The 16404-nt window shown below is 35.3% G+C and overlaps 1 long non-coding RNA gene and 1 pseudogene across 1 annotated transcript; both read left to right on the forward strand.

The window, feature by feature from the left end:
- The first annotated feature begins 326 nt into the window (after window positions 1-326).
- On the forward strand, window positions 327-2521 carry LOC125422427 (uncharacterized). Its single transcript, XR_007241075.2, has 2 exons — window positions 327-1238; window positions 1355-2521. It is a non-coding gene; the product is annotated as an uncharacterized LOC125422427 (long non-coding RNA).
- Window positions 2522-4180: 1659 nt separating this feature from the next.
- Window positions 4181-9232, forward strand: LOC112488802 (putative disease resistance RPP13-like protein 1; annotated as a pseudogene).
- Window positions 9233-16404: the final 7172 nt, after the last annotated feature.

A 16404-nucleotide genomic window follows, 5' to 3' on the forward strand; every position in this document is an offset into this window, starting at 1 on the left:
CAGTCATAAACTTGAACCTCCTTCTTGACCATGCATATTTCTTGGTTACCCACCAAATCAAAATGGGTACCGTTGCTTTGATGTTCTCCATAATAAAATTTTCATATCTAGGCATGTGAGATTCCTTGAGCTATCTTTCCCTACACATGTTTATCTACACGTCTTCCTAACTCTATCCACACCACTGGTCCCATCTCATCTCTTTCTCCTCATTATTTAATTCACCAATGCTTTCACACTCCCTTTCCAACAAAAACACTATACACTCCAAACAAGAGCAGCTACCTACTCCCTCACAAGTTTTTTCACCTCACACATCTCTATCCTCCTCCAATATTCAAGGTCAACCCATGGGGTCCACTTCTCATGCACTCTTACAAGATTGTGCTACTCCTGATGGTGACTTCTCTATAAAGTTGTTTGGCCCATTTAAAAAATTCCTTGTTCACATGACGCTTCCTATGTAAAAGTGCTAGTTCTCTTGAGCCCATTTCATGTTCACGTGACCATCTCTTCCCTATAGATAATTATTCCAATGAAAAGGCTTCCTCTGCTCGTGACTCATCTACCAAAAACACTGGTTGCTTCCTTGAAACACCTGCCCATGTGTCACCTCGTTCTGCCTCATCTTCACACCCATCTCCTGTCATTTCTCAACCCACCCGATAGCACCCCATGCGTACCAGATCATTGAATATAATTTTTGAACCAAAAAAATCTCATGATTTTTTCCTTGCAACTCACAGTTCCAATAGTTTTGTTTTAGAACCGAGGACGCCTACTCAAGCTCTTCAATCCCTTGAATGGCGCACTGCCATGTCTCCAAAACATGAAGCTCTCTTACGTAATAACACTTAGGACCTTGTTCCATCCTCTGATGCAAAAAATGTTGTTGGTTGTAAATGGGTTTTCCGTATCAAACGAAACCCAAATGGTTTTCTAAATAAATATAAAGCTCGTCTTGTGGCAAAAGGCTTCCATCAGCATCCTGGTGTTGACTTCTCTGATACCTTCATCCCAGTAATCAAGCCAGGAACGGTTAGACTTGTTCTTAGTGTTGCCTTATCCCAAGATTGGCCTCTTAAGCAACTGGACATCAATAACGCATTCCTCAATGGTACTCTACATGAAGAAGTCTATATGTCTCAGCCTCCTGGGTTTATTGATCAAAACAAACCATCTAATGTGTGTAGGCTCAAGAAGGCCATATACAGTTTGAAACAAGCTCCACGAGCCTGGTATATCGAATTGAAGGCTTTTCTCATCTCTTTTGGCTTTGTCAAGTCTCAATCTAATGCTTCTCTGTTCATTTATAGTAAGACTGATCAGCTTCTCTATCTTCTTGTCTATGTAGATGATATTATTCTTACAGGCAACAATTCCTCACTTCTGTAATGATTTGTTCATTCTCTCTCTCAAAGGTTTTCTTTAAAGGACTTGGGTGATTTAAATTATTTTCTGGGTGTTAAGGTTCTGCCTAGCAAACATGGTCTCTTTCTTAGCTAGCAAAAATATATTCTTGATTCTTTGGAAAAAAGCAACATGACTGATGCAAAACCTATGGCATCTCCAATGTCTGCAACTCAATCTTTCACTCTATCTGACGGGTCCCAACCTACAAATGCAACACAGTATCGCCAAGTGGTCGGAAGTCTTCAATATCTTTCATCCACTCGACCAGATATAAGTTTTGCAGTAAACAAGCTTTCTCAGTTTATGCATTGCCCCACTACGACTCATTGGACTTTTGTCAAGCGAGTACTTCGCTATTTAAAAGGAACAAGCTCATATGGTTTATTCTTACATCGCAACAATCCTCCGTCTCTTCATGCTAATTCTGATGCTGACTGGGCTGGCAATCGCGATGACCGAACATCCACCACCGGTTACCTTGTGTTTCTAGGTGGCAATCCTATATCTTGGTCTCCCAAAAAACAAAGATCTATCTCACACTCATCAATTGAAGTAGAATATAGAGCTGTAGCCAACACAACATCGAAATTATAGTGGCTACTCTCTCTTTTGAAAGAACTTCAAATCCATTCTTCCACTTCTCCTACCATCTATTGTAATAATGTCAGTACAACATATTTGTGTGCTAATCCAAATTTTCATTAAAAAATGAAGCACGTTGGAATCGACTTTCATTTTGTCCGAGAACGAGTAGCTGCTGGTTCACTACGAGTATCTCATATAAGTAGCAACGATCAGCTTGCTGATGGTCTTACAAAACCTCTACCTCGCCAAAGACTCAAGTTTCTACTGTCCAAACTTGGTGTTCTTCCTTGCCCACCAAGTTTGAGGGGGCATATCAGTGATCCTTCTGCAACTACTATAACTAACTAACTATTTCTTGTATTCAAAGTATCTGTCTTATTTATCTTTATCACATAGTTTTCGGGATTTACTTGTATTCAAAATTATTTTATATTGATCTGTCAGTTGTACTCTTCATCTGCATTTGTATATTTCAAACCCACTGACGTTAATGAATAAAAGAATGCTATTTTCATTCTCAGAACTGGTTTAAGTTGTTTCAGGAACTCTCTTAGTTGATGATGCACTTAAAGTATGTGCCCCACTTGGTAATTGGGAATTATGCCAAAGAAATCCTCCATCCTGGGTACCCAGAAGGCACAAGCAAATAATTTATTTTTGTGTAGGAAAAAAAAAATTCCAAAATGTATATTGGACGCTGAAAAGTATATGGATTTATTTTTTATTTTTCATTTTTTTGTTGGAATGTGAAAAATGTGGTTATCTTCTGCAAAATACACTTATGTATAGTTTAGTTTGTTGCAGTTCTCACCTTTTAAAGGTTATTATAATTGTTGTTCTTATTCTAGAATTGCTTCTTTTTCTTCTTGTTTCTATATTTTTTTTTTCTGAGTTTAATTTATTATGTGTGCAAGAGGATTTACTTAGTATCTGATTCGTCATTTCACTTCTTTAGTTTATGCTCTTTGTAATTATTTTGGAGGTAGTAGTACAACATGTATTAACTACATATTTATTACAAAACTTCACTACGTGCGACGATTAATTTAGGCTAAGTAATTCTTATCTGTAATTTGTTCTGGTACTTAGAAACAATCTTATGTAATTATTGTAAGGGGCTTGAAGTTTGGCCAGCACTTTTTTCTTTTTCACAATTGGTCATAAGATCTATAATTCTTAAAAGTGCACATTGTTTTTGTTTAACTAGTGTATGGGATTGTGCCATTCCAATCTTTCTTCTTAGAATAAGAATTTTGTTCTGAATCAAAAGTAAATGTCTTAATACAAATTCGTTTTTGTCACCGTATAAGAAGCAAATTTTAGGAAACTCGAATTTAACTAACAGGTCAAACTGAATCCGAAGAAAATATTCTAACTTCTATATGGCGTTTTCAATTTTGAACCTTGCAAGGACCTTTCTCACAACGTGAAGCAGAAAAAAGAAAAAAAAGAAAAAACGCATGGGCTTGAATAGGTTCCAATCTAACGTGTTTGAATTTAATTTGGGCCTGAGGCACATTGTCATTTTGAGTGTATCATGGGTTATTCTATTAGCCCAGCAGTAGTTCAATAGCGGGTTGAAAGGAAAGAGAATCGACTAACCGTGGGATGAAAAGGAGACGACGACGTTTAAGCTTGGTGCTAAAAGAGATTATAGGGAGCGCAAGCCATGGTTCTTCCTCTTCTTCATCATCAGAGTTGATATAATAAAAGGCAAGTGTTTTGTTTATTTATAAAAATAAATTTTGTGTCCAAAAAGAAGTTAATATCCTGTTTTAAAAACTATTACAAAAAGTTGGTATTTTTTTTTAGTTTCTTATTAATTTGCTTGAAGTCTTGAATCAAATATTTGTATAATATAGTATTAATCTTACAACATTACATTAATGGTTAACATGGTGCCAGTTAACCTTTCAACTATTAATTCGTGACCATTTTTTTTTTTTTTTTCCTTCTCATTTTTATGGGCAGATGTATCAAGGATTTCTCATATTCATCTTTTCACTTACCATGATCTTATACAAGAATGATATCATCAATATTCACTGTTCTTTTTTTTTTTTTTTTTTTTTTTGACATCCAACTGTTTGATTATTTTTCCTGGACCAATAATACTGTGTGGCCCTAGACCCTCTTCATTGTAAACCAACTTTCAACGGGGACGCAGTACTGAAGTTTGAAAATATAAAGATAACGACAAGACATCCACCAAAAAAGAAAACAAAAGAAAATGACAAGACAACAAGTGGGAAACTTCCCGGATGGTATTAAGAAAACCGGTTGCATACTGGCTATATGCTCTGAGTTTCAGATTGCATCTAGTATATGTTGCACAAAAACTATATGCTCTGAGTTTCAGATTGCATACTCATAACTCCTGTTAGTCTGCTATTGAGATCTTTCCTACATTTAATTTCCTCACAACACATGGCTGCGGAACTGGTGGGTGGAGCTTTCCTCTCGGCCTCACTTCAGGTGCTGTTTGAAAGGTTGGCTTCTCAGTAAAACAACTTAAGAAAATTGAAAAGTAATGCTTAATTATTATTCAATAAAAGCTGGGTATAAATACCCTATTACAGATAAGAAGGGAGGTACAACAGATAGAAACAAAATAATATTTAAAATACATGATGAAGCCTAAATACACGTGATAAGGATATACAAGACAAACAACATGAAAAGGTTTAGTTAACTACGCAGCTGTACATGAGAATCACTAATACTCAGGAGGTCGTTGACTTCATCAAGGGAAAGAAACTGAATGACAGGCTGCTCAAAAAGTTAAAGATTATGTTGTTGTCTGCTAACAAGGTGATCCATGATGCTGAGGAGAAGAAAATCAGAGATCCACCTGTCAAGCAATGGCTTAATGAGCTCAGAGAAGCTTCCTATGATGCAGAGGACCTGATCTATCAAATCAACACTGAAGCTTTGCGATGCAAGATGGAAGGTAAAAACAGAAGCAGCACAAGTCAGGTACGAAATCTCTTCTCTACTTGGTTCACTAGCTTTAACAACATAGTGGAACCCAAACTTGTGGAGATTCTTGATAGACCAGAATATATTGTTAAACAAAAAGATGTCCTGGGTTTGAAAGAAGTTGTTGAGAGAAGATCTTCACCTCGATTACCACCAACCTTGGTAGAAGACTCTAATGTTTATGGAAGGGAAGGTGGCAAAGAGGCCATTGTTGAATTGTTGGTATCAGATGATTTAGGTGGGAGTAAGATATCTGTGATTCCCATAGTCGGGATGGGTGGGATTGGCAAGACCACCCTTGCCCAACTTGTTTACAAGGATCCTAGAGTGAATAACTATGATCTCAAGGCATGGGTTACTGTATCAGATGACTTTGATGTTTCTAACTAACAAAAACAATTCTTGAGACAGTAACTTCCCAACCATGCTATGTCAAAGATCCATATCAACTTCAAGCTAGATTGAAGGAAGCATTGGTGGAGAAAAAGTTTCTTTTTGTCCTAGATGATGTTTGGAATGAGAATTATGATCTTTGGAGTGCCCTAAAGAGCCCTTTTGATTCTGGAGCCTGTGGAAGTAAAATCATTGTGACAACAAGAAATGGAAATATCACATCAATGATGGGTACTGTTCCAAATCATAACTTAGAGGTAATATCCGAGGAGGATTCTTGGTCATTATTTGCAAAACATGCCTTTAGCAATACAGAGTCAGGTGTACGTCCAGATTTAGAAGCAATTGGTAGAAAAATCATTAAAAAGTGCAATGGTCTGCCTTTAGCTGTAAAATCACTCGGTGGGCTCTTGCGCAGTGAATCAAACGCAGAGGAATGGGAAAATGTGTTAAACAATGACATATGGGAGTTGGCTGAAAAGGAGAGTAATATTCTTCCTGCTTTATGGTTGAGCTACCATTATCTTCCTTTTCATCTAAAACGGTGTTTTGCTTATTCTTCGATATATCCAAAAGATAGGAGGTTTACAAAAGAAGAATTGATTTTACTATGGATGGCAGAAGGTCTGTTGCAACCCCATAAAAGGAAGAGTTTAGAGGATGTAGGAGACGAGTACTTTAATGATTTAATATCAAGATCTTTATTTCATTGTGATAAGCAGTGGGAACAGTCCACATTTACAAGGTTTACTATGCATGATCTTGTGAACGATTTAGCAAAATTTGTTTCAGGAGAATTTTCGTTGCGGCTGGATGACAGCAACCCGCTTGCATTAGTAAGAAAGACTCGTCATATATCGTATGTGAGAAGTAAGAGATACGAAAGTACGAAATTCGAGGATTTATTTCAAAATAAATGTCTGAGAACTTTTTTACCGTTAGATCAATTTCTAGACCATCAACATAATTACTTTATCAAAAGGAAACAGTTGCCTGTCAACTGTGAAAAACTATCGTCAACAATGCCGTTCTTAAGAGTGCTCTCTCTATCTGGATATTATACTACAGGGTTGGTTGATTCAATTAGCAAATTGAAACTTCTAAGCTATCTGGATTTATCTTACACAGAGCTGAAAGAGCTACCTGAGACAATGTATACTTTATACAATTTGCAGATATTGATGCTGGTAAGTTACAAAGACCTGACTCAGTTGAGTGATTCGATTGGTAATCTGCAACAGTTAAGGCACTTGCATTTATCTTATACTAATATTAATAAGATACCTGATACACTGTGTGGCTTGTCCAATTTGCATACACTTTTGTTCAATGGATGTCGTTGTCTTAAGAGATTACCAAGCAACATTGCAAGTCTAATAAACTTGCGTCATCTTGCTATTGAAGATTGCTGGGATTTGGAAGGGATGCCACCGCAAATATGTGAGAAGAAAGATTTGCGAACATTAACAGGTTTTACTGTCGGCAAACACGATGATGGGTGTCGCAATATTGGAAAATTAGGACAGCTTCAAAATAAAAGCCGAAAACTATGCATCTCAGGGATTGGAAATGTAGTTGATGTGGGAGACGTTTTGAATGTCAATTTGAAGGAGAAGAAGTACATAACTGAATTGATTTTGGACGAGGGGTGGAACAGTCAAACAGACGATTCACAAAAATCAAGAGTAATGCTTGAAGGGCTCCAACCTCACAGGGAAATTGCGAGATTACAGATTGAAAATTACGGAGGCACAAGATTTCCAGATTGGCTAGGAGATGGTTCCTTTCCTCATCTAGTAAAGCTGACGCTTCTGAGTTGTAGAAATTGTTATGAGGTACCGACGCTTGGGCATCTACCCTCTCTTAAATTCCTTCAAATCTGTGGATTTGATTTAGTGGAGAGAATAGGTGAAGGATTCTATTCAAATGGTTCTACTAGTGTGGGAAAGCCATTTAGATGTTTAGAATATCTTATCTTTCGCGATATGCCGGAGTGGAAGGAGTGGTTATTTGTTGCGGCTGATCATAGTGAAGGTGGAGTTTTTCCTCGTCTTGTATGTCTTTTGTTGATTGGTTGTCCAAAGTTAAATGCGGAATGATTACCTGATTATCCTCCTTCTTTGGCAAACCTTGAAATCGATGGAAGTGAACAACTAGTGGCTTCACTTCCAAGGACTCAACAGTTGGACACTGCATTTCCACGTCTTGAGAGTTTTACGATAGTTGACTCTTCGATGCAGTCCGTTCCAGAAATGCCCTCAAATTTGAAAGGTCTGGGGTTTCATAATTACGACAAGCTGTTTGCACCACCCATACAATGGAAACTGCAAGGACTCACCTCTCTCACATACTTGCGTATCTATCGAAATAAAGATATGGTGGATTCCTTTCCGGAGGAGGGTCTATTTCCTACCTCTTTGACAACTCTTCAATTATCCCGACTTCCAAATCTGAAATCGCTAAATGGCAATGCCTTTCGACACCTTACATCCCTTAAAACCCTGGAGATTGATAACTGCAATAAGCTTCAGTGTTTGCCAGAAGGTCTACCCAGTTCTCTATCTCTTTTGAGAATCGAAAATTGTCCATTGTAACTCAACGGTGCAAGCGAGAGACAGGGGAAGATTGGCCCAAGCTTGCTTACATCTCTCGTATCCTTCTCGACGATGAAGCTGTATAATAAACACTATGCAAATATGTCGTCTCTGTTCTCTAATATCTCGATCCAATTGCATCCAGGTACTTAATTTTTTCTCACTGTTTTAGAATTCATTTTGTTTCAGCAGATATCTATGAACAAAAAATAATAATAATAATAATAAAAGAAGAGTATTTTTTATTTTTTTAAACATCTCATATTCATGTTGTGACTCTGTATTATTTACTTAGCGGAGTTCTGAGTACCTTGTTACTGGTTCAAAGTCTTTGAATCTCTTCACAGTAGCAATGTTAACTTGTTTCTTCCAAATTATCTTGTCCTCTATTACTATTTTTAAGTTCCGTTTTTGCTATCTATGCTTTCTTTCTCCGATTATGGAAACATAGTTGTGTTTCTAGATTCTTATTGTCCAATCGTCCATTTTTATCTCTCTTTTTCTTCTTTGTGTGGTTTCGGAGACTACTTGAACGGAACAGAAAGGAGAAGCAATCACCAAAAGAAAAATGGAACTTTACAATTTTTGTTATTTCTTTCCTCTTCCTTGTTATATGGAGTTGAAAGAGATGGAATTCATTTGATGTGTTATTTGTGTTTTTCCATCTTCCAAAGCCGCACAACAGCGTTAGGAAAGATCATCAGCTGCGAATTCATCGGAAAAGAGTGCGAAACTTTAACTGGACAAAGCAACCAGACCTTAACCATAGCTCCTGATTACCTCAAGAAGATGTGAAATTTCCGAGACAATGATAGCATAAGCAGTGCTGGATATCCTACATCAATGCCATCTAAGGGGCGAGAGTGAAATCTGCATGTACTTCTTGATGATAAATCTATATGATCAGCAACGTCCAACAGTGGCTCTGTTCTTTCATTTCTCAAATTACTTCCAGGTACTTTTTTTTTTTTTTTCTGCATAAATGAGAAGAAGAGCGATTTTATTTTATTTTTCTTTACGCATCTTTATCATTGCTGTGGCTCTGCTTCATTCATTTAGCAGCTGTTATACCCTATTCGCTCATATTCCTTTTGTTCATATAAGTATGATTGCTAATTGTCTTATTGGTATATTAAAAACTTGGTTTCTGACAAATTTAATTTATTACTGCTAGGTGTCCAATTCAAGTTCTCTCAAATACAGTTACAATGTTGGAAAGGGATTAATTTTGTTATCCAATAATATTTATTTTTTATTAGCTTATCTAACCATGCTTTCTTTTTTTTTTTTTTTTTTTGGTCCCAAATTCCATAAATATCCTAACATAAATATATAAAATGAAGTACTACAATCTCTAGATACATCAAATATATAAATATATTAAGAGCATATAGATTCTTTTCTATAATTGAAGGAATCTTTCCTTTCTTATGCTTCATAAGATGGTCTTTTGCCATTTCTTCCTGTTCCACAGTTCGAGAGGTTCCACTTCTGCAAGATTTTTTTATAATGGAGAGACTTGATCATGATTTTCTTCGATGAAACTGCATTCTCAGCAATGTAGTTAATAGGTTGAGCATCGTTTCTATGACCGGTGTTGCCTTTAATTTCCACTTCCACGAGGTCAAGATGAGGGCATTTTGTAGCTTTCATGAACTCACCTCGTATACCGTTCCAAGCCAACATCTTGAGGACAAGTTTGTTTGTTTGTTTTTATTTATTTTTTTGGGCTTGAACTTGAGGACAAGTTTGATAAGGTAAGGTAACGCCTTCAAAAAGGAATTAATATGACGATATTATTGTTGTCGGATCGATTAAGCATCAACTTCAGCTGCTAGAGATATGTTAAGGTAGGATTGATTGCAAAAATTAATTATGACATCCACAAATACTATTTCACTTATATAGGGGCAAAAGAGTTTATTAAATTAGTAGTCTGGCCCAGTTCAAGGCTATATAACCCTTAATTAATTCTAATTATATTTTAAGAAAATGATTTTCAAAATATTTTGCAGTTGCACTTAGTTTGAAATCCTAAGCTGCCTACATACATTTTTTAAAGAAATCAAACCACTTGTAGTTCTTAAAATAAATTTTGTTGCTTTATTTAGAATATTTAAAAATTTTAGAAATTTAGATTTGGAAACTTTGAAATTTGAATTGTACTTAGTGTTGGATTAGGCTGCCTATATATTATTTGTCGAGTCAAGTCATCCGTAGTTTGTTAAAAGATTTGACTTGGAGTTTTTGATTAATTAAATAATCTATAATATTTCTGTAGGTTATTTTATTTGGGAGAATTTTGAAAAAATAACTTTATTAAATTTTAGGCTAAAAGATTTATTTATTATAAAAATGAAGAGACATCGCAATTAAGTTGGCATCCTTCGAATATACAAACATTCTTTGACATTTATCTAACCACTTTTAATTTTATAAAATTTATTAAATTTATTTGCCAAATTTATTACATGCCAACTCTTAATTTTTTGAGTTGTATTCGAATTCGTAGTTGTTATTTAATTTTAATTCAATTGTTATTTTTATTAATTAAATTTTATTTAATAATTATTTATTTAATACGATTATTAATTTTGAATGTCCACTTGGATTGCCTGAAATATTTGAAATCCCTTTATTTTATTGGACTACTAAGATATTTGACAATTAATAGTCCTACAAAATTAATTGAATGTTTAATTTGTTTGACATTTTTTATTCGATTTTATGCCAAATTTAATTAGCTACTTTGCATTTTAATTGGTTGGAAGCCAATTAAAAAGTCTAATTGATTTAATTAGACAATTTAATTTTTTTTAACAGTACAAATTAGACAATTTAATGAACTTTTTGTTATTTGACTGCCCATTAATTTTGATTGGGTTATATGTCAAATACTTTAATTTTTAGGTCGTTAACTTACGTTGGCTACCAATTCGTTATATGCCAAATTAATTAATAATATCTGAATTTGTTTATTAGTTTTTAAGCCAAATTACCTTTTTTTAAGCCAAATTACCTTTCTAATTGAAAATTTATCAACTGATTTTAGGCAGTTAATAATATTTGATTTCCAAAGTGTCTGAATTGGAATTGATAATTATTATTTAGCAACAAAAGAAATAATGAGCTTTTATGTGTATTGGAGTCTTCGGCTCCCTTGAATAACCAATTACCAGCTTTTACTTAATTTATTTTTATCCCTTGCAATTTATCAAAACCATGTGAAAATAAGACAGCCTCTATTTTTAGGAAAAATATTTCCTATTTAATTTCCTTGCATTTCGCTTTTTTCCCTTCCACTGTTAAAAGATTTAATTTAAGAAAATCAATTTGCAAGGTTAAATTTCTACATCATTAGTCTTAATAGAAAATTGTCTGCCTTCATATTAAACCAAAGACTTGATTTTCTTTTTAAAACTTTAACACGTGGAATCTAAAAAGAAATAGATTTCCAAGTCTTAACATCTTTCCAAAAGAAAGTGCAGGCTGAGCAACAACGATTTTTTGGTTCTTAAATTACTTTGGAAATTCATCCTTCCGGCTTACTGCTTCATTACACAGAGAAATAAAAATGATAATTCCAATTTTGTGGCGTATCATTTTACCCTGCATATATTTTGCCAAGAATTTTTTTTTTTTTTTTTTTAAACAGTTTTCAAAAACCTTGCTTGTCATAACAAGCTACAGAACCTGTCAATCCATATATCATAAAGATTTTTCTCTGAATCACAAAATTCCTTTTCTTTGGATTGGACTATTTTTTAAATATAGATATATATATATATATATATATATTTGAAAAATTCATTTTAATTTTTCACCATGCCTATATATGTAGACTTAAAGGAATCCAGGCTAGGAACCTTCCAAGTTTGAGGTATCGGTGAAGAACATCACGAGACAAATTTCACTAGTATCTTGGACTGAAAGAAAATCCCACACCAAAACATTTATAGTATCTTTCCAAAATTTAAATACTGAAAAAAAAGCATGTAATTATTTATAAGAAACAAAAAGAATTTTTTAGCAATATTGCAAGCTTAGAGAAAATGTCACGCCAAAGCGTTTTTAGGATTCCTTCATATTAGATATAGAGAAAGAAGAAGGGAGAAGAAGAATCAGATTGGGAAGGAAAAAAAAAAAAAAAAAAAAAAAAAAAAGGGATTTCCTCTTTCCCCCTCTTGTTTCTTCTTTTTCAACTACACACTCTCTTTTCTCCTTATCCAACCCTCTGTTTTTGTCTTTAATTTCAGTACCCTAGGCTATATCCCTCAATCACTTGTAAACTCCCCTCATTCGCACGTTCCAAACTGCTTTTCTTTTCCTTTTTTATTTTTTATTTTTTAATAATGAAAGAATTTCTTTCAAAAAGTATTTTACATATTGAATAAAATTTATTCAAATTTATCTGGATATATAAAACATGAGGGGAGATAAATGAGGAGTAGGAATGTTAACGGGATGGGACGGGGCCAGTTATTAAAATCCTATCCTTGTCCACGAGGGGAATTTTCTATCCTGTTCCTGTGGTTTTTCCTGTTTCTTTATAGACGGGGCGGGGACGGGGAGGGGCGGTTTTCTCGTTTTTCTTTTTTTATCATTCATATAATTTTTTTTTTAAAAAATTTATATAATTTTTTTTGAAAAATTTATATAATTTTTTTTGAAAAATTTATATAATTTTTTTAATAAATAAAATGTAAATAAAGTGGTTAAATGCAACAAAAATACAATAAAATACATCAATGTCTACGGTCAAAGTTGAGGATTTAGTGTTGGAGTTTGTAAGAAAAGAAGAAAATGATGTTTTACATAAATGAAACTAGAAAAGAATTTTTAAAAAATAAATAATTATATATACCGGACCGAGTTTTGGCCGGGATGTTTATTCCCCATCCCCGGTGCGGGTTTTAAACCTTTGCCCCGAGCCCGTCCCGTTAGGGGCGGTGCACCGCAGGAATCGAATCATGCGGGGCAAATTGCCATTCCTAGTGAGGAGGTGGTTGATAACCGCCTCACCACTTCTCATTGCTTCAAACGTGTGGAGGTAGTTTACAACAACACCACCACTTGTTTTGTATATTTTTCTTTTCTTTTATTTATTTATTTCTTTTTCCCGTTTAACAAGAATATACACAATCGTTCACATAGTCCTGTATTGCAATATGTAGTTGGAGAATCTGTAGCTGATGAGGGAGACAGTATGAAAATAGGGTGAAGGAAGCACCTGCTATAGTGTGTGTTAAAATGCAATAATAATAATAATAAAGCACTTTCAGAATGTTCTTACTTTGGGAGGAAAGGACTTGCTGGAAAAGAATGTAGGGGGCTGCAACCCTTTTCATCATAGGAACAGGGTATGGAAACTCCAATGTGAAATCTTGAAGTCCTTGGTTTCCCATTGCAAGCTTGACCACCCCTTGTGTTGATTACTTACACCATTCACCCAGGTTACGAAACTAACACTCTACCTTAAAATTACAAAAACTACCCTTCCTTTTCGCTTTCTTCGTCATCAAGTAAGTTTTTCCGTCGTAGTTGAGATTTGTTGTACAAGTCCAGATGTACCGCCATCGCCAAGAAACTAGGAAAGGGCACTGGTAACCACCGTATCACTTACTGGGAAGAGAGACAATATTGACACCAGAATCTCCTTTGGCAATTTACTGATACCATTCTCCTCCATTGTAGCCTAGGATGAAATATTGCAACTCTCTCTCACGTGTGATGTATAGTGTGATGATAGTCATTCACAAAACGTAGGCCCAGCTCAGCGATTGATTTTCTTTTAGGGCCTAAGGCCCATTTTCTTTTGGGAAATTAACCGTATAATGGGCTATTACCTTAGTTTATGGGCTATTCCATTTGCCCAGTAAGGGCGTGTTTGTTACGCCGGACTGGGCAGGTCAGGACAGGACCCAGTCCCAGTCCGGTGTTTGGAAAGTGAAAATGGGAGGGGGACAAGTTTGTCCCGTAGATGATTTTATCCCAAATGAGGGGGATAAATCTGACCCATCTGGAGACTGGGTCACTTTTGTCCCACCGAGCTCTCTTCGAAGCATCTCTGGCCGCCCCCTTCGAAGCATCGTCGATCTCGCATCACCATCCCCTTCGAAGCATCTGGCCGGTGAGCATGTCTTCTTCTTCTGTTTCGGCAATCTTCCATCATCATCATCTTGTTATTTTTCTTTGTTTTTTACCTTAATTTTTAGCTAAAAAATTATGAAATATTTTTTTTTTCTTTTTAATGAATCATTTTTTTTGTTAGATTATTGAAATTTCAATGATAATAGTAACAGGGCAACCGTAGGATTCTGATATAAACAAAAATTGATACTTTTCTTTCAAATTATGGATGGGAAACTTTGTTTTTCCGTATGCCAGCAGGGTCATAAATGAAATTCATTTCTTTTAACTAAATGAGGATTTGTCCTGGTAAAGTTTATGGTAGTGGGTTTTTGTTTATATGGAAAACAATCATAATTTGTTGTTTGGTTTTCATGGTGTCATGCTTTCAATTATTCATTATTGGAAATGTCATTTGTTGATCTGCGAAATAAGCTTCGATCTATTTATGTTAGGGCTTGATTTGATATTCAGGAGGAAGAAGTTTGATTTTGGAGGCAAACTACCCTTCAAAGCATTTCTGGCCGGTGAGTTTATCTTCTGCTGCATCCTTCCTCTGTTTCATCAATCTGCCATCATCACCTGGTAAATATGGTGTCTCGTTTACATTCCAAAAACCTCCATAAATATAGATATGAGAAATAAGTTTTTTGCTTTGTCATAGGCATTTTGTTCAATTTACATCGATATTGCTGGTCTTAGTCCCTCTTGTTAATCTGCTGCAAAAGTTCAAAAACAAAACTTAAAAATGATTATAAAAGATTTTAACTTAGTCTTCGAACAAATTTGTATAAAGATTGCAACTTATTCATATTAAAAAAATACTAAAATGACATATGAAAGTAGCTTTTGAATTAAACATGAACAATTCATACTAAAAAATAAAACAAATACAAAGAAGGATGAAAAGAAGTAAGAAGAGGAACCAATTCCATAACATATATTGAGGCTAGCTCAATAACAGGCCAATCCCAACAAGAAAATGAGGTAGATTGTCAGGACCCGTCCAGAATTCCTTCCCCGGAACCCTAGACAGCCCTGATCCCAGGGAAACCCTACCGAACCCTCCAACGGAAAATCCGACAGAGCCTCCCCTAAGGGATTTACTTACCACAATTTACCTGCACTGAAAACACACTTCTAAAATTATCCCCTTATTCCTCCCACAGTACTGCAGATTGATTCCACAAATTGCAGCACTTAAAAAAATAAATACAGTAATCCAGTGCAAAATAAATACAACAAGAGTGAAAGAAATATTACAACTGCAATAAAAGAATAACAGGGTACTGCCGAACTAAAACAGCGAGGAAGATCAAGTCCGCTCCGAGTGAACACCGACAACCTGGTACCTAGAGGAACGGAATTTAAGAGTGTGAGATGCTAATCATCTCAGTGAGCGACCCTACTACTATACCATATAATATCACAGTAATAAGTATAAATAATAATTATTTGGAAATAATATTTTCTCTCAAAACCCTTACAATTCTCTCAGTTGGAAAGGTTCCCCTTTTAAAACAATTTCACAAAACCCTTTATCCATATTCCCCGAAAACCAAGACATCAATTAAATACCAGAAGCGGTAACAATTATATTTTTAATTCCAATTCAGTTTCCAAACATTTTATTTTTAAAACACAGTTCTGAAAATCATTTGATGCACCCACTATATACCAGTGGCGCCAACAGTACCCAGCATCCCAAGGTACCGCCAGACAGGAGGTTATAGAAAGAAACCGGCATACGGTCGCGTGGCGTCCCACAGCGCCGCTGCTAACCTGGTGTCCCGGCCATGGGGGGTGGCCGCCCTCTCCGATGGCATGCACAGGACACCCTCATAATATCAACCGCGCGCTACTCACACCCACCTGCGCGCTAATCACAACCGTGTGCACACTAACCATATCACATATACCATATCACATAATCAGAACACCAGTACGTGCACGGTGCATCTAAAAATTATAAAATCCATAAATTTAAATCATAAAACAAATTTCACATTTTTCATAAGCATAGCGGGCATAATCCATCCGCTTGAACCGGGAATTTTCCCACAATTTCTTTGTAATCAATGCCATAAATTCCATGATTTTCAAATCCACCAACTCCCAAATCCATCAATTCAAATATCCACATTTTTTCCAAGCATAAATAATTTCTCGAAATATCATAATCAAATCCCATAATATTTTATGGGCATATTTCATAAAAATTGAAATCACCAACATAACCAAATATTTTCCTTGAAATATTTGAAAATCGAATCGTGCCCAATTTACCATTAAAACCACACCAATTTCAAAA

Source organism: Ziziphus jujuba, chromosome 2 (genome assembly GCF_031755915.1).
Source record: "Ziziphus jujuba cultivar Dongzao chromosome 2, ASM3175591v1".
Classification (NCBI taxonomy): Eukaryota; Viridiplantae; Streptophyta; class Magnoliopsida; order Rosales; family Rhamnaceae; genus Ziziphus; species Ziziphus jujuba.